Genomic DNA, 17,715 nt, shown 5'->3' with positions numbered 1-17,715 from the left:
CCAATGTGATCTTTGATCACATTCTGTGCTTCTGTGCTCCACAACCTCCCTGGGCAACCTGTGCCAGTGTCTCACCACCCTCACTGCAAACAACTTCTTTCTCACATCCACTTTCAATCTCCCCTCTGCCACTTCAAACCCATTCCTCCTCATCCTCTCTTTACGAGACCTTACCAATAGTCCCTCCTCAGCCTTCCTGGAGCCCCCTTCAGGTACTGGACTAAGAGAAGTTACCGTTGGCAGACCTGGTGAAGAGAAGGCTCTGGGGTGACCTTATATGATTCTGTGGTAGTTGCCTTCTGTACCTGAGAGAGGTTTACAGGGCAGCTGGGGAGGGAATTTTCCCAAGGGCTCTTTGTGATAGGATGAGAGGGAATGGATTGAAGCTGGAAGAGTGGAGATTGAGGCTGGAGATGAGGAAGAAATTCTTGACAGTGAGGGTGGTAAGACACTGGCACAGGTTGCCCAGGGAGGTTGTGGAGCACAGAGAGTGAGGGTGAGGAGACACTGGCACAGGTTGAGGGTGCTGAGACACAGGCACAGGTTTCCCAGGGAGGTTGTGGAGCACAGAAGCACCCAATGTGATCAAAGATCACATTGGGTGCTTCTGTGCTCCACAACCTCCCTGGAGGTGTTCAAGGCCAGGTTAGATGAGGCCCTGAGCAACCTGGGGCTGGTGAGAAGTGTCCCTGCCCATGGCAGGGTGTTTGGAACTGAATGGTCTTTCAAGTCCCTTCCAACCCAACCCATTGTGTGTTTTCTATGCTGACAAATAGTAGCTTCAAGTAGCTACACAAGAGCCTCTCCACCCTCCACAGCTCATTCTCCTTTGGTTTCTGAGTGTCAGGAGTGCTCTGTGTCTGGGCTGCTTGTGCTGTCAGAGCATTTATTTGCTTTCACTTGGCCTCTCCTGTCGTTTTGGTTTGGTGTCACATGCCAGTTTGGGTTTGTGTTGCTTGGTAGGTTTATTTGGAGTGCAAATATCCAGGGTGATTGCTTCCAAACTGAATGGCCACTGCCTGCTGGCAGGACACATTTAGGAGCTGGTTGAATGGGTGTTTTGTAATCTTGTTCAGTCATATCTTTGGCTTCCTGACCTTCCAGTGTGCTTCTAAACTTAGCTTCCTGCTCTAGGTGCTCATTCAGAAGTGGTCTCTTCACCAAGGTGCCCGTGCAATTGTTGAGCAGTTGTTGATGTCAGCACAACAGGTCAGGTTGCTCGAGGCTCTGAGCAGCCTGCTCCAGTTGCAGGTGTCCCTGCTGAGTGCAGAAGGCTTGGACTAGATGATCTTTGCAGATCCCTCCCAACACCAAACACCCTCTGTGTCTGTGAGTTTTGGACTTCTGGCAGCGTGCCCTGGCTGCTAACCTCACCTTACCAGCAAGTCCTCCCCTGAGAGTGTTGTTTCTGAGCACTTTGATTAACCTTTCTCCAAGCCCTCCTCTCCCCTCCATTTCAGTTTGGCCATCTGAATAGCTGGGCAGGAGCCAGGCATGGGCACTGCCAGCCCAGAGGCCAAGGGCAGCCTGGGCTGCATCCAGAGCAGTGTGGGCAGACATAGAGAGAGGGGATCCTGCCCCTCTGCTCTGCTCTGGGGAGACCTCACCTACAGGGCTGGGGCCAGTTATGGGACCCCCAGCACAAGAGAGACCTGGAGCTGATGGAGAGTGTCTAGAGGAGGCCACAAAGGTGCTCAGAGGGCTGGAGAACCTCTGCTACAGGGACAGGCTGGGGGAGTTGGAGCTGTTCAGCCTGGAGAAGAAAAGGCTCCAGGCAGAGCTCAGGGCTGCTTTTCTGCAGGGAGCTGCAGGCAGGCTGGGGAGGGACTGCTCAGAAGGGGCTGTGGGGACAGGCTAAGGTCAGTGGTTTGGAGCTGGAGCAGGGCAGAGTTGTGTTGGACATCAGGAGGGAGCTCTGCACAGTGAGGCTGGGGAGAGACTGGCACAGGCTGCACAGGGAGGTGGTTGAGGCTCCATCCCTGGAGACATTGAAGGTCAAACTTGATGTGTTCCTGGGCAGCCTGACCTTGGTGTCCCTGCTGGCTGCAGAGGCATTGGACAAGATGCCACCTCCCTGGAGGTGTTCAGGCCCAGGCTGGATGAGGCCTTGAGCAACCTGTTCTAGTGGGAGGTGTCTCTGCCCATGGCAGGGGTTGGAACTGGCTGATCCCTGAGGTCCCTCCCAACCTAAGCCATTCTGCAAGTCTCTGATTCTGTGACTGTTCTCCATAATCCTATTGCCAAATTCTGGCTGCAGCTCAGAGAAGGCTTCCAGATGAGATCAAAGGTTACTGTTATTTTTGCTGTGGCAATCCAGAGCACAAGAAGAGGATCAGGAGGCAGGCAGCCAAGTGTGTTTGAATATTTAGGGATGTTCTTTAGATGCCAAAGGAACAGAGCAACCATCTGTGCCCCAATAAATGCTGAGTGCACCCTGGAATGAATCTGGAACTGTAAGCAGCAGCATCTGTGCTGATTGTAGGCATGGAAATGTGGTTTGGGATGCAGAGCCTGACTTTGCCTTGGGAACAACAAACTGGTGAGCTTTTGTCTCAGCAGAGTGCTTGAGCATAGTCTGGCCTCGAGCATGGAAAAAGCCATTGGCTCTAATCAACCCCAGCTAAGTGTGTTCTGCAGTACCCTGCTGGATAACCTCAGCTCTGCCCCCCTGGAAGCAGGTGAGGAGTTGTCGGTGGTGCTGATGGACCAGAAGCTGGCCAGGAGCAGGCAGTGTGAGCTTACAGCCCAGAAGGCCAGCGGCAGCCTGGGCTACATCCAAAGCAGTGTGGCCAGAGAGGGGATCCTGACACTTTGCTCTGCTCTGCTGGTCCTCACCTGGAGCACTGCATCCAGCTTTGGAGCCCTGAATGCAGGCAGGATATGGACCTGATGGAGTGGGGCCAGAGGAGGCCATGGAAATGCTCAGGGGGGTTTGGAGCAGCTCTGCTATGAGGACAGGCTGAGGGAGCTGAGGGTGTGCAGCCTGGAGAAGAAAAGCCTTCAGGGAGACCTAACAGCAGCCTGCCAGTGCCTGAAGGGGCTGCAACAGTGTGCAGAGGGACTGGTTGCAAAGGCCTGCAGGGGCAGGACGAGGGCAGTAGCTCCAAAGCAGAGCAGATTTGGGTTGGGCGTGAGGAACAAGTGCTGCACCAGGAGGCTGCTGCAACAGGCTGCCCAGGGAGGCAGCTGGGGGCTTTCAAGGTGAGGCTGGACAGGGCTGTGGGCAGCCTGCTCTGGTGCAGGATGCCCCTGCTGAGTGCAGAGGGTTGGTCTGGCTGAGCTTTGGAGGTCCCTTCCAGCCCATGCTGTGACTCTGTGCTGATGTCCTGTAAAGAGTGCATTTGGGTGCAGAAAGCAGCCACCTGCAGCCTGCCTTCAGTGGCACCCTGAAACCCTTTGCATTTTGAGAGCTGGCATCGTGGGCTCTGGTCTTAAACTCCTCTGGGTGTGTTTTTAGCTCTGAATCATCCATGTGGGGAGGAATCTTGTGCCTGCTGCTCACTTACCCTCCATGAAAATCCTCTTTACTCAAGCAAAGCACCCTCAGCTTTCACAGGTCTTTTGCAGGACTAAGGGCAGGTTGAAAATTGTTGCTTGAAGGGTCCCTGGAGGTGTTCAGGGCCAGGCTGGATGAGGCCTTGAGCAACCTGTTCTAGTGGGAGGTGTCCCTGCCCATGGCAGGGGGTTGGAGCTGGATGAGCTTTAAGATCCCTTCCAACCCAACCCATTCTGTGCATCTAGGAAGATTTCATGTTAGAGTCTTCCACTTCTCACTGACTTTAAACTCAGGGAGGGATAGGGCGGGGGGGGATGGAGCAAAGCTGGAAATGGGGAGAGTCAGCCTGGATGTGAGGAAGAAGTTGTTCAGCAGGAGGGTGGTGAGAGCCTGGCAGGGGCTGCCCAGGGAGGTGGTGGAAGCCTGATCCCTGGAGGTGTTTGAGGCCAGGCTGGCTGAGGCTGTGTGCAGCCTGCTCTAGTGTGAGGTGTCCCTGGGCATGGCAGGGGGTTGGGACTGGCTGCTCCTTGTGGTCCCTTCCAGCCCTGCCTGATTCTGTGTTTCTATAAAAGCAGACTGTTAGGGTTTTTTTCTCTTGAGTGTCAGAAACTGTGGCACAGGCACAGGGATTTTTCTGTGCAGGCCTTTGGATCACAGAATCACAGAACCATAGCATCATAGAACCACAGCACCACAGCATCACAGAATCTCAAGCAGAAAATGCCAAGTGCTGTGCTGCTGGAGGTCAGTAGCTCTGCCTTGACTTGAAAGTCATAGGGGCAGGTTCTTGCACACAGCCTGCTGGGGCAGCACCTGGAAAGCTTGGACCAGGCCATCCCTGGGGGCCCTTCCAACCTGGCCTTCTGTGCTTCTAGGGCATAAAACACTCTGCAGAGAGGCACTGCAAGACTTAAGGCATTATAAACACCAACCCAGGACTTAAATCATCATAAACACCAACCCAAGACCCAAATCATCATAAACACCAACCCAAGACCCAAATCATCATAAACACCAACCCAAGACCCAAATCATCATAAACACCATCCCAAGACTTAAGTCATCGTAAACACCATCCCAAGACTTAAATCATAAACACCAACCCAGGACTTAAATAATAAACACTAATCCAAGATTTAAATCATCATAAACACCAACCCAAGACTTAAATCATGAACACCTACCCAAGACTCAGCTCACCATAAGCACCATCCCAGGACTCAGATGATGAGCACCATGCCTGTCCGAAGGGCTGTGCTTAGCACCCTGGGGTCGGCCTGGAGGTGGAGGAGTGCCCTTGTGCCACATCCTGGTGCCTGCAGGCTATAGGGGAGCTGTTTTCTGCAGAGGCTCAAAGGCATCCTCGAGTTTCCCGAGGTCCTTTTGCACGTTGCCATCTCCCCTGCAGATTGGGTGTGACCTTTACAGCCTTGGCTGCCTTCCTGACCGCAGAGATCTGCAGAGCCTGCAGCAGAGGTTTGTGCACACACTCGCTGCTAGCAGCAGGCACCAGCCTAGGGACAAGCAGCCAGACCCCCCCTGCTTCTGCACAGCCTTCTGGGGGTGCACTCTGGGTTTGATGTGGGCTGTTTGGTTTGGTGTTCTCTTGCAGTCTGTCGTGGTGAGGGTTGGTTGGTGGTTGGGGTTTCCCCCACCCCATGTTAGTAAGCAGCTGTGTTTGTGCTGCTGACATCTCTCAGGGGATGCTCCCCATTCTGCTCTGCTCTCCTGGGAGCACACCTGGAGTACTGCTCCCAGCTCTGGGGCCCCAGCACAAGGACATGGACCTCCACCTGCACACCAGTGCCAAGTGGCTCCCTCAGGGGCCAGTGCTGGCACCAGTGATGTGGAACATCTTTGTCAGTGCCATGGGTAGAGGAATCAGTGCAGCCTCAGCAGGTGTGCAGATGGCACCAGCTGTGTGGCACAGTCACTTGCTAGAGGGCAGGGACCCATCCAGAGGGAGCTGGGCAGGCTGCAGAGCTGTGCCCAGGCCAACCTCAGGACATTCAACAAGGCCAAGTGGAAGGTCCTGCACCTGGGTGGGTGCAATCCCAAGCACAGCTCCAGGCTGGGTGAGGAATGGCTGAGAGCAGCCCTGAGGAACAGGCCCTGGGGGTCTGGGCTGATGCAAAGCTCCACAGGAGCCTGCAGGGTGAGTGCAGCCCAGACACAACCCTGTGCTGGGCTGCAGCCAGAGCAGTGTGGGCACAGGGCAAGGGAGGGGATTCTGCCCCTTGGCTCTGCTCTCCTCACACCCCACCTGCAGTCCTGGGGACAGTTCTGGAGCCCCCAGCACAAGCAGGACATGGAAGTGTTGGAGGCAGTGCAGAGGAGGCCACCAAGATGCTGAGAGGGCTGCAGCAGCTCTGCTGTGAGCACAGGCTGAGAGAGTTGGGGCTGTGCAGCCTGCAGAGGAGAAGGCTTCCAGGAGAGCTTGGAGTGGCCTTGCAGGATGTGAAGGGGGCTGCAGGAGGGCTGGGGAGGGACTGTTGACAAGGTCTGGTGATGAGAGGAGGAGGAGGAGGAATGGGTTTGAAGTGGCAGAGAGGAGATTGAAAGTGGCTGTGAGGAAGAAGTTGTTTGCAGTGAGGGTGCTGAGACACTGGCACAGGTTTCCCAGGGAGGTTGTGGAGCACATTCTTCTTGTAAGGGGAGTTCCAGAAGTGGATGCAGTACTCCAGGAGGGGTCTCACCAGAGCAGAGTGGAGGGGGAGAATCACCCTGCTGGCCACACTTCTCCTGATGCAGCCCAGGATCCTGCCGTGGTTTGAGAGTGGTAAGATCACAGCTCACAGATGTGAGGGCTTGGAAGGGACCCAAAGAGCTCATCCAGTCCAACCCCCTGCCAGAGCAGGGCCACACAATCCAGCTCGGGGCACACAGCAACACATCCAGACAGGCCTGGGAAGGCTCCACAGAAGGAGACTCCACAGCCTCTCTGGGCAGCCTGTGCCAGGCTCTGGGACCCTTCCAGGCAAGAAGTTCCCCTTGTGCTGAGCTGGAGCCTCCTGTGCTGCAGCTTCCATCCATTGCTGCTTGTCCTGTGCCAGGCAGCAGTGAGCAGAGCCTGTCCCCCCTCCTGACCCCCAGCCCTCAGAGATTTAGAGACATTGATTCAATCCCCTCTCAGTCTTCTCTTCTCCAGCCTAAAAAGAGAAGAGTTCCTCCTTTCAGACTGCCGAATTTGCTTCCTGCCCTTATGCTCACTGCCTGTGTCCTGTCCCAAGACTTCCTCCTCACACATCAAAACAAGCCCACCCCAAGAGCCGTCTGCTTACGTCAGCAGTGGAAGGCTTCTTCCACCCACTGCCAGATGTGCCACCCATCCAGGCAGGGTCAGGCAAGCAGAATTCTGCCCCTGTGCTCAGCACTGCTCAGGCCACCCCTGCAGTGCTGTGTCCAGTTCTGGGCTCCTCCATTGCAGAGAGATGTTGAGGTGCTGGAAGGTGTTTGGAGAAGGGCAGCAAGGCTGGGGAGGGGCCTGGAGCACAGCCCTGTGAGGAGAGGCTGAGGGAGCTGGGGGGGTGCAGCCTGCAGCAGAGGAGGCTCAGGACAGAGCTCATTGCTGCCTGCAGCTGCCTGCAGGGAGGCTGTAGCCAGGTGGGGTTGGGCTCTGCTGCCAGGCAGCCAGGGACAGAAGAAGGGGACACAGCCTCAAGCTGTGCCAGGGCAGGCTCAGGCTGGATGTTAGGAGGAAGTTGTTGGCAGGGAGAGTGATTGGCATTGGAATGGGCTGCCCAGGGAGGTGGTGGAGTGCCCATGGCTGGAGATGTTGGAGCCAAGCCTGGCTGGGGCACTTAGTGCCATGGTCTGGTTGGTTGGGCAGGGCTGGGTGCTAAGCTGGGCTGGCTGAGCTTGGAGCTCTCTGCCAGCCTGCTGCATTCTGTGATTGGGCAATTTGATTCCCAGCTCTGGTGCTGATTTGAGTAGTGGCCTTGGGCAAGTGACTGCTGCTCTGCTTTGCCTTCTGTTCACTGGAGGCAGTGATACTCTCGTGTGCACCTGCAGTGTGGTGGCCCCACGGGACCTGCAGTACCTGACTGCAGTGGGTAGCATGGAGCATTTCTTAATCACTTTCTGTATATTTTTATTGTCCCCCTCCCAGGCCAGATGGATTTGAAAGTTATAGTTCCAAGAAGCTGGATTCCTCTGTTCATACCCTATGGCTGCCTTCTCCCCCCCTCCCCTTCCCCTTCCTTCTTTTTTTCCTGTCCTTTTCATTCCATCTTTCTTTTCTCAGCATGAGAGTATCTCATTTAATACAAGATTCAGTCAGCTGCAGTGTGCAGACTGAGAAGTGCCTGACAGCAGAGCCTTCACAGAATCACAGCAGCAGGCAGGGACCACCAGGATCACCCAGCTCCAACCCCCCCTGCCATGGGCAGGGGCACCCAACCCTAGAGCAGGTTGGCCAGAGCCTGGCATATGAGCAGGCTTGAGGAGAGGGAACGGAGGAGGCAGGTGTGTGATGCACTTAGCATCCAAACAGCAGCCAGAGTGAGCAGCCTGCTCCTGCTCCATGCTGCTCCAGCCTGGTGCTGCTTCAGCTCTCCTCACTTCCTTGCCTGGAGCTGCAGTGCTTTGTGCCAGGTGACAGCTTTGGTGGCATCTTGCTGTTCTCAGCTTCAAGAGCCAGCTCCAGTCTCTCTTGTCTTCCAGCCTGCTTGATTCTGTGCTTCTCTGCTCACCTGCCTCTCAGCCTGCAAAGGGTTAAGGAGTGCTGAGTGCAGAGGGCTGTGGTGCTGTATTGATACTCTGTGCTTTGTAATAGAAAACAGAGCCATCCAGGTCAAGTATCAGTAACAGCCTGGGAGCCTTTCTAGGAAAACAGAATTAAAACCATGCAGAGCTGCTTCCCATAACTGCATTTACTGGGCCTTATTGACTTCAGCCCCACATCTCCACTCTCATATTGTTGTTATTGACTTTCAGAGGTCTGCCTAGTGTGAAAACACAGAAAACACAAAATCAGGTGGGGGGGCTTCCTCTGATGAGAAGCCTTGCCCCTTTTTCTTTGGGGTTTGGGGTTTGTTGGGTGGTACTTTGGGGGATTTTTTTTCCCCTCTGAAAGCAGGGACCTTATTGAATTGCTTGCACCACAAAATGATGAGGGCAGTCCTTCAGCTGCTTCTGCTTGGGTCACAGTCCCCCACCTGAACACAGGGATCACACTGAGTTGTTTGCACCACAAAATGATGAGGGCAATCCTTCAGGTGCTTCTGCTTGGGTCACAGTCTCCCCCCTGAAAGCAGCCAAACCAGGGGGACCATCAACTAAGAACCTACCTCAGGTCAAGCAGGTTGGGTCCTTTGCACCCACATCACTGCCTCCGCTTTTATTATCCACCTCTATTGACTTTTTATCCCCTTCCCTTTCACACTGAGTAGGACTTGAGTAGGGAGCTCACCCAGATGGTTTAAGTGTTCCCAGCAGAAGGAGTTTGCTTTTCTGATTGTGTCCCTCCCTCTCCTCCAAAGCATTTTTCTCTTGCACCATCCACACTGGACCCAGGAGGTTGTGTCCCTCCAAGCATATCATTTTCATGGCAAATGTGTTTTGTGCACTCTTAAACCTCTTTGCTAGCACAGCCCCTTTGAAACAGCATCCTCATAGTCTCCCAACTGGCATGTTTGTGTACAGTAAGTGATATTGTAGCCATTAATTACGTTTACCCTGCAGGCTTCTCCCAGATATGAGGTATTTTGCACAGCCAATCTGCTAGGAGAGTAAATTTGGGTTCGGGGGGGGGGGGAGGGGAAGGGTTGGTTATAAATGTGAAACACTCTGCAAGTATTCCAAGAGCCTGAGGAAAAAAACCTGCTCTGCAGATAGTTTTGTGCCTGTTGTTGGCTGTGGGTAGCTTGAGCCCTTCCTGGTTATCATGCAAAGTGTGATCAATAGCGAAGGCTCTGGAAGGAGTCAGATGTGTCTGAAAATAACCCACCCACGCCTGGCTCACAGGGAGAGAAAAGAGAGGGGGGTGGGAGAAAGTGGATGGAGAGTCTGACAAGGAGTTTCAAGGCTTCGTTCCCAGAGAATTCAGTGTGCAGTGGGGCTGAGCTCTCCTGCAGCCTGACGTTCCCTGGGAGCTGGTAGGGACTGTGCTGCCAGAGAGGGGGAAGAGCTGCGGCTGGTCCCTTTCTGCTGGCATGGCACTGCAGTGGGCACGCTTGTGGCTGGATTGAGAGGACCTAGGCTGAGCACAGACTGCCCCTGGAAGCACTCAGAGATGGATATTTACTGCTTCTGGCAGCTGAGAGTCGTTTTGGAGGCCATTCACGTGGCTTTTTGCTGGAGTTTGGGGCTTAATTGTTCCAGCGAGGAGCAGCCCCTCACATCCCCAGGCAGGCAGAGGAAGCTGGTGGGGAATTTGCTCCAGAGGAGGAGAGGCAGAAGTCAAAGATCAGTCTTGAAAGTATTAAGGGCTGAGGAATATTGTGTATGGGAACCACAAGACCCAAAGTGATTTCATTTCTCAGCAGATACTTCTAAGGTCTTACAGAACTCAGTAGGTAGCTGTGGGTTGGGAGGCAGAGAGGCTTCTCTGGGAGCCGCAGTCACATTCCCTCTGCTGTCAGATCTGCTGTGACTGCGGGGCCGAGCTGGAAAGCACTGCACCCCGAGCACTCCACCAGCACATTCAGTTGGGTGAATAGTTACCTTCGTTGGGGTGGGTGTTTTCCCCCCAAGTCATTTCAAGTCACCTGCAAATTTTAGGCAAGTCCAAGCCATAGGTTTTGTGTTTAATTCCTTTCTTTTGGGGAGGGGGAGGGAAAAAAGAGACAAAGAATCTCAATGTTTCAGTGTGAAATGCAGAATATTTTCTATCCTGGGTACTTGTTGGATGTTGTCATAGCTCTGAGGGAGTTTTGATGTCTGTGCTTTCTGCTCCTGCTATTAGGGACTACCTCTTGTAAAGGGGGAAGCAGGATGAATCCTTGAAGAGGCTGTAGGGGCTCTGATGGCATTTGCACTTCTGTTTTCATGTTCATGCCCAGCTTAAAACTGTCTCCAGAGCCTGCTTTTGGGTTGCTGTCTGTCTGCTGTAAACATAAACATGGTGGGGGAAAAATACTTGGTGCTACAGAGGGGGATGCTGCTGGACCCTCCTGTTGCTTTCTTGCTGCTTGCAAAGAGTCAGGAACAAGCAGGCAGGATGGGCAGTGGCTGTAGGCTTTGATTCACACACAGGGCAGTGGCTGTAGGCTTTGATTCACACACAGGGCAGTGGCTGTAGGCTTTGATTCACACACAGGGCAGTGGCTGTAGGCTTTGATTCACACACAGGGCAGTGACTGTAGGCTTTGATTCACACACAGGGCAGTGACTGTAGGCTTTGATTCACACACAGGGCAGTGACTGTAGGCTTTGATTCACACACAGGGCAGTGACTGTAGGCTTTGATTCACACACAGGGCAGTGACTGTAGGCTTTGATTCACACACAGGGCAGTGGCTGTAGGCTTTGATTCACACACAGGGCAGTGACTGTAGGCTTTGATTCACAGGCAGGGCAGTGACTGTAGGCTTTGATTCACAGGCAGGGCAGTGACTGTAGGCTTTGATTCACACACAGGGCAGTGACTGTAGGCTTTGATTCACAGGCAGGGCAGTGACTGTAGGCTTTGATTCACACACAGGGCAGTGGCTGTAGGCTTTGATTCACACACAGGGCAGTGACTGTAGGCTTTGATTCACAGGCAGGGCAGTGGCTGTAGGCTTTGATTCACACACAGGGCAGTGGCTGTAGGCTTTGATTCACAGGCAGGGCAGTGGCTGTAGGCTTTGATTCACACACAGGGCAGTGACTGTAGGCTTTGATTCACAGGCAGGGCAGTGGCTGTAGGCTTTGATTCACACACAGGGCAGTGGCTGTAGGCTTTGATTCACACACAGGCAGGGCAGTGGCTGTAGGCTTTGATTCACACACAGGGCAGTGACTGTAGGCTTTGATTCACAGGCAGGGCAGTGACTGTAGGCTTTGATTCACACACAGGGCAGTGGCTGTAGGCTTTGATTCACACACAGGGCAGTGACTGTAGGCTTTGATTCACACACAGGGCAGTGGCTGTAGGCTTTGATTCACACACAGGGCAGTGACTGTAGGCTTTGATTCACACACAGGGCAGTGGCTGTAGGCTTTGATTCACACACAGGCAGGGCAGTGGCTGTAGGCTTTGATTCACACACAGGGCAGTGGCTGTAGGCTTTGATTCACACACAGGGCAGTGGCTGTAGGCTTTGATTCACAGGCAGGGCAGTGGCTGTAGGCTTTGATTCACACACAGGGCAGTGGCTGTAGGCTTTGATTCACACACAGGGCAGTGGCTGTAGGCTTTGATTCACACACAGGGCAGTGGCTGTAGGCTTTGATTCACACACAGGGCAGTGGCTGTAGGCTTTGATTCACACACAGGGCAGTGGCTGTAGGCTTTGATTCACACACAGGGCAGTGGCTGTAGGCTTTGATTCACACACAGGGCAGTGGCTGTAGGCTTTGATTCACACACAGGCAGGGCAGTGGCTGTAGGCTTTGATTCACACACAGGGCAGTGGCTGTAGGCTTTGATTCACACACAGGGCAGTGGCTGTAGGCTTTGATTCACACACAGGGCAGTGACTGTAGGCTTTGATTCACACACAGGCAGGGCAGTGGCTGTAGGCTTTGATTCACACACAGGGCAGTGACTGTAGGCTTTGATTCACACACAGGGCAGTGGCTGTAGGCTTTGATTCACACACAGGCAGGGCAGTGACTGTAGGCTTTGATTCACACACAGGGCAGTGGCTGTAGGCTTTGATTCACACACAGGGCAGTGACTGTAGGCTTTGATTCACACACAGGCAGGGCAGTGGCTGTAGGCTTTGATTCACACACAGGGCAGTGACTGTAGGCTTTGATTCACACACAGAGCAGTGGCTGTAGGCTTTGATTCACACACAGGCAGGGCAGTGGCTGTAGGCTTTGATTCACACACAGGGCAGTGGCTGTAGGCTTTGATTCACACACAGAGCAGTGGCTGTAGGCTTTGATTCACACACAGGGCAGTGGCTGTAGGCTTTGATTCACACACAGGGCAGTGGCTGCAGGCTTTGATTCACACACAGGGCAGTGGCTGTAGGCTTTGATTCACACACAGGGCAGTGGCTGTAGGCTTTGATTCACACAGGGCAGTGGCTGTAGGCTTTGATTCACACACAGGCAGGGCAGTGGCTGTAGGCTTTGATTCACACACAGGGCAGTGGCTGTAGGCTTTGATTCACACACAGAGCAGTGGCTGTAGGCTTTGATTCACACACAGAGCAGTGGCTGTAGGCTTTGATTCACACACAGGGCAGTGGCTGTAGGCTTTGATTCACACACAGGGCAGTGGCTGTAGGCTTTGATTCACACACAGGGCAGTGACTGTAGGCTTTGATTCACACAATTCCCTTTCCCCCCAAATCCTACAGTGCTGTGCTGGCCTGTGCCAAGGAGGAATATTGCTCACAAGCATTAAATGTTCTTCCTTAACGCTTCACTGTTTTAGCATGCAGGTGGCAGGAGATTAAACCAAGCAGACACTAAAAGATGACAGGAAAAGCAATCCTGACCTGCGTTACTCTTGACAGCAACCTCCCCTCTTCTTGACCCATCATTTTTCACACAACCCATCAATACCTGGGGGGAAAAATCAGACCACAGCTCAATCCCATTTTTTGACATGTGTCTCTATACATGTGGCAGGGCAGAGCCTGTGCCTAGCCTGGAGCCTGCCACTTCCATGCTAATTGTGTCCTGCCATGCTACGTGAAAAGCATCACTGCAGTGTGCAGAGGAACTGCAATGGCAGTAACATGTGCAGCAACCTCCTTTCCTAGCTCCCAGGTGAAAATTAATCACCCCCCTTTATCTTGGGAGTTATTGTGGGAGGCTGTGATTTTATGAGCATTGTCAGGCCTCTTGAGGCAGTTTTGTGTACTACTCTTGAGGGTTTGTATGAGTTCAGAGCCTGGAGTTTACTGTAGGAGAGTGGTTGAGGCATATGGATACACCCCCTAACACTTTGCAGGAACAATTGCATTCCAAGAAAGGTGCTGGATAGGTTTGCTGCCAAGAAGCTGCTGGGGTTGGTTGCATTTGTGTTGTGGTTTTGTTTCTGTTTTCCCTCCCCTCTCCTCCCTCAATCTTCTTAATTTCTTTTGTTGATGTCATCTGGGGAGTGCCAAGAATGTTCACTTCACCTACTTAAAAACATTTGGAGCCTCGATAGAAAAAATAAATATATGTATTGCTTTAGGTTTATTTATCTTTGGAGTCCTAGCCCAGGAAGTTTGGTCCTGTGGCTGTCGCCTGGCGGGAAGGGAAGGGAAGGGAAGGGAAGGGAAGGGAAGGGAAGGGAAGGGAAGGGAAGGGAAGGGAAGGAGAAAGGAGGAAAAGGGGGAAAAAAGTAAAATAGAAAAAAAAAGAAAAATAGAAAAGAAAAATAAGAAGAGAAAAAGAAAGAAAAAGAAGAGAGAAAAAGAGAAAAGAAAAAGAACGTAAGAGAAGAGAAAAAGAAGATGAAAGGAAGTGGGAAAAGAGAAAAGAAGAAAGAAAAGAAAAGAGAAAAGAAAAGAAGAAAAAAAACGTAAGAGATGAGAAAAAGAAAAGGAAAAAAGAGAAAAAGAGGAAAGAAAAGAAAAAGAACGTAAGAGAAGAGAGAAGATAAAAAAGAGAAAAAGAGGAAAGGAAAGAGAAGAAAAAGAACAAAAAAGAAGATAAAAGCGAAAGAAGAGAAAAAAATAAAGGAAAAGGAAAGAAACTGAAAGAAAAAAAAGAAAAGAGAAAAAAGAGAAAAAGAAAAAGGAAGAGAAGAGAAAAGAAAATAAAAAAGAAAGGAAGAGAAAAGAGGAAGGGAAGAGAAGAGGAAGAGAAGAGAAGGGAAAAGAAAAAGAAGAAAAGAAAAAAGAGAAGAGAAAAGAAAATTCCCACTGCTGAGTGTGAGTCCTCATGGCAGGAGGTGCAGGACTGGGGGCTGGAGGTGCAGGCAGCCCTTTGTGGTGAACCGATTCCGAGCCCACACGAGGCTGCTTTGGTGCTGTGACTGCAGCTGAAAGCTGCGCTGCAAAAGGCAGAAGCCCATGCAGAGAGCAGCAGCAGCAGCGAGGTCTGCAGGCTGCCTGCTTTGCGTTCCCCTGAGCTGCTTGGGAGCGCTACGCTCGGTGTGTGCTGCAGCTCGGACGTGCGAACCTTGGCTGCTCCTTTGGGGTTGTTGGTTTTTGTCCTTGGGGGCCATGCACTCCCTACCTGTCATCTGCTTTGCTGTTGTGGGCTTTAATGTCATGGTTTGCTTTGATCTCCTTTTCTTTAATTCTTTCATGCCATGGTGTGATTTTATTTGAGGCTATTATTTAATTTCATTTATTCATTCTTTTTTACTGCTACCTTTGAAAATTGTATTATTGCCTTTTAGTTTGAAATTGGGTTTTATTTTTATTGTATTTTTTAACGTTATGATTTCATTTCAGTCTTTTATTTTCAATTTAATTTCTTACATTTTTATTTTATTTCATTATTTCATTTATTGTTGTATCATTTAATTTTATTATTCCATTTTATTTATTAATTTTTACCTTTGAAATTTTTTTTGTTTAGTTTTAAACTTTTAGTCAATTTGATTTTTCATTTTATCATTTAATTTTTAATGTTATTATTTCGTTTTATTTATGTATTTTTGCCTTTTAAAATGTTATTGGTTTATTTTAATTTTAAATTTATTTTTAGTTTTAGTTAATTTGACTTTTTATTTGATTGTTTCATTTTATTTTATCATTTCATTCTACTTATTTATTTTTAGTTTTACCTTTTAACATTTCATTATTTTTATTTTAGTTTTAAATTTATTTTCAGTTAGATTTTTTTATTTCATAATTTTATTTTATTATTTCATGTTATTTAGTTATTTTTAGCTTTACCTTTTAAAAAAATTATTATTTTACCTTGGTTTTAAACTTATTTTTAATTCGAATTTATCTTTTTTTTTTTTTTTAATTTGATTTAAAAAAATATTTTATTTTATAATTTCGTTTACTTTTATTATTTTTTCATTTCATTTCATTTTGTTTCATGTTATTTTCTCTAATTTTATTTCCTTTTATTTAATTTCATTTTATTTCATTTTATTTTCTCTTATTTCATTTCATTTCCTTTTATTTCATTTAATTTTATTTCATTTTATTTTATTTCATTTTATTTTATCTTATTTAATTTCATTTTATTTAATTTCATTTTATTTAATTTTATTTTCTCTTATTTAATCTCATTTCATTTTCTCTTGTTTAATTTAATTTCATTTTATTTTATCTTATTTATTTTATTTTATTTTATCTTATTTCATTTTATTTTCTCTTATTTCATTTCATTTTATTTCATTTTATTTTCTCTTATTTCACTTCATTTCATTTCCTTTTATTTCATTTAATTTTATTTAATTTTATTTCATCTTATTTTATTTCATTTTATTTAATTTCATTTTATTTCATTTTATTTTCTCTTATTTAATCTCATTTTATTTCCTTTTATTTCATTTCATTTCATTTTCTCTTATTTAATTTCATTTTATTTTCTCTTGTTTAATTTAATTTTATTTTATTTTATCTTATTTCATTTTATTTTCTCTTATTTAATTTAATTTTATTTCATTTTATTTTCTCTTTTATTTCATTTCATTTAATTTTATTTCGTTTCATTTTATTTTCTCTTCTTTCATTTAATTTCCTTTTACTTTCTCTTCTTTTCTTTAATTTCATTTTATTTTATTTCATTTTATTTCCTCTTCTTTCATTTTATTTAATTTTATTTTCTTTTATTTCATTTCATTTAATTTTATTTCATTTTCTTGTCTCTTATTTCATTGGATTGTATTTTATTGTATTTGATGTTCTCCTCTTTCTTTCTTTATTGTCACTATGCCCAAGGTGAAAGCCGCAGATGGGTTTGAAACGCTGCCACCCATCTTTAGCTCAGCCCTCACACTTTTCGCACTGCAGACTTTGCTCCGGCAGACGTTGGCTGCGGCAAAGGCAGAGCAGATGAGGCGGGAGGCAGCTCGCAGGCAGGCAGGCAACAACAACCTGCGCTTTCTCACAGGGAGCCTTAGGGACGGGAGGTAAAAAAGCCCCGAATGGAATTAGCCAAGCAGCAAACATTGTGTTTTGTAACCCCCCCCAAAGCTGACATTCTTGGGCAGCAGGCAGCCCTGTAATGTAATCCAATCTGTGCGAGCGCTGCGCGGTTTCCAAGAAAGCAGGAAGCAGCGCAGGGTGAGAGGCTTGCAGAGCTCTGCTCTTTCGTTTACAGATGCCTCGCGTTAATTTAATGCTTCTAGGGAACTGGGGCTCGTTCTGGTTTCTCAGAATCCCTCCTCTAGGAAATTGTGAGTGGTGTGGCGCTTCGAAGCACACTCATGGTTTACAACAGATAAGCCAAAGGATCTGGCTTCGAATTCCACACTTCTCTGAGCAAACAAACCACGCCAGTGCCTGCCGCTCTGCGGAGCGGAGACTTCCCTCGCCAGCCGACGGCGGAGAATTTACCTTAGAAGGAGCTCGGCAGACACCCTCCGTGGCCTTCCGCCTCCTCCCTTCCACCAGCACCTTGCAGTTCTCTGCAGTCAGTTGCATCTTTGTTGGGTTGGGGTTTTTTTTCCCCCAGCAGAAAAAGATAAATATTTACAGCTCTTGCTTTTGGAGCCTTCCAGCCCTGCGAGTCCTGCTGCCACGAACGTCGCCACTGCGGCCGGACCAGCGGCAGCCCCTCGGCAGATGCAGCGATGCCTGCCCCGTCCCAAAGCCCTGCCACTGCCTTTAGCTCCTGCCTGAGAGACAAAGCCGGAGGCACCCACCTGGAGGAGCCGCATTTTGTGGCTGAAGCTGCTCTTGTCTGGGGGGAAGGGAGGGAAAGAAATGAAAATAGAAGGAGCTGCTTGCGAAACGCCAGCCCGACTGCTGCCCGCCCTCTGCTTGCTGCAGCCCTGCCGCTGCCGCAGCAGGAGATGCCTCTGTGGCCTCCTCACCGCTTCTGTTCCTCATGCTCCTGCCTCACAGAAGAGTTCACAGTGCAGCTTTGGAAATGGCAGCAGCCCTGGTTCCTGGGTTGTGTTGGCAGTGAGAGGTGGGAGTGTAAGTTGTGGGGTTTGGGCAGAGAGGGCTGTGGGGCTGCTGCCAGCCACCCAGCCTGGGCTGCCTGCTCCACTT

The 17,715-nt window shown here is 49.5% G+C and overlaps 1 protein-coding gene across 1 annotated transcript in view; it reads left to right on the top strand.

Annotated features, from left to right (window-relative positions):
* The window catches only part of CRADD (CASP2 and RIPK1 domain containing adaptor with death domain), a 55,593-nt gene that overhangs the window by 4,859 nt on the left and 33,019 nt on the right, over positions 1 to 17,715 (top strand). The gene's annotated exons all lie outside the window — the stretch shown is intronic.

This window comes from Pogoniulus pusillus, chromosome 15 (assembly GCF_015220805.1).
Source record: "Pogoniulus pusillus isolate bPogPus1 chromosome 15, bPogPus1.pri, whole genome shotgun sequence".
In the NCBI taxonomy this organism is placed as follows: domain Eukaryota; kingdom Metazoa; phylum Chordata; class Aves; order Piciformes; family Lybiidae; genus Pogoniulus; species Pogoniulus pusillus.
The sequence above is the reverse complement of the archived record's forward strand: the minus strand, read 5'-3'. Positions and strand labels throughout refer to the sequence as shown.